Consider the following 1,163-nt stretch of genomic DNA (forward strand, 5'->3'; position numbering starts at 1 on the left):
CCATACCACAAGAAAAAATTTTATGATTTGCCTAAGGTACTTCGATTTTTTAATGTAAAATTAGTTTTTAAAAGCTCAAATACGGTTTGTAATATACTGATAAAGAACTCCCCAATTTCATCTACCTGCTGCCTTTATACAATTCCTTGTCAGGGGTGTGATAAGAAATATGTCGGCCAACTGGGAAAGATTTGTCTACAGATTAATCAACATAAAGTATTCAGTTAGAACAGGACAGACTTCTAGTGCCCTTTTTATTCACCTTAGTAATTGTTTAACCATGCGATTGATTGGACAGAGGCAAATGAGATTTTATTTTGTAACGATTATATTAGTAGGAATAGAATTGAATCTGCTTTTATAAAGACATATTCTGGACAACTTTTAAATTTGAGCCCTCGTATGTACAAATTAGACAATCTTATCATAGATAAAATAGTGAAGAGTTTTAACATTATTCTTTAATTTGGTGTATTTGTCAAGTTCCTTCTTATGTATTTCTTGTGAGTTTTAACATTATCCTTAAAGTTTTTGTGACTAGTTCAAAATTTTTTTTTTTTTTTTTTTTTTTTTTTTTTTTTTTTTTAATATTGATAATATTGTTTAATCAGTTATCTTTGTTTATTGGTGTTTTAAGTATGTTGTTAGTGCCGTTATTATTGTTACTATCATAATTGTGAGTTTCAGTTGTTTTATAAAAAACTGGTTGACATAGTTCAGTGTTTTTCTCTTCTGTAAGTAATTGGGTCATTGGGCAATTACTTTTTTTCTTTTGACTTGTTGGGGTGTTAAGCGGTTGGGTAATCTGGACGAATGCTGTTTCTGTTTGTAATGGCCTTATTGTACATACATATATAATTCTTTTCCACTTTGCTTTTGTGAGAGCTTTCTTGCTCAATAGTTTTTTACGTTTTGTATTACTTTGTGCCCCGAAGATGTGGTAAATACGACGAAAGTACTTGGCACTCTGTCTTTTCTTTTTTAAAAATTTTCCCTGTGGCTTTTTGCTGGTAAACAAAATCACGTGCTTACTTTTGTGATTTTATATATATATATATATATATATATATATATATATATATATATATATATATATATATATATATAATATATATATATATGTGTGTGTGTGTGTGTGTGTGTGTGTGTGTGTGTGTGTGTGT

Source organism: Macrobrachium nipponense, chromosome 11 (genome assembly GCF_015104395.2).
Source record: "Macrobrachium nipponense isolate FS-2020 chromosome 11, ASM1510439v2, whole genome shotgun sequence".
Taxonomy (NCBI): Eukaryota; Metazoa; Arthropoda; class Malacostraca; order Decapoda; family Palaemonidae; genus Macrobrachium; species Macrobrachium nipponense.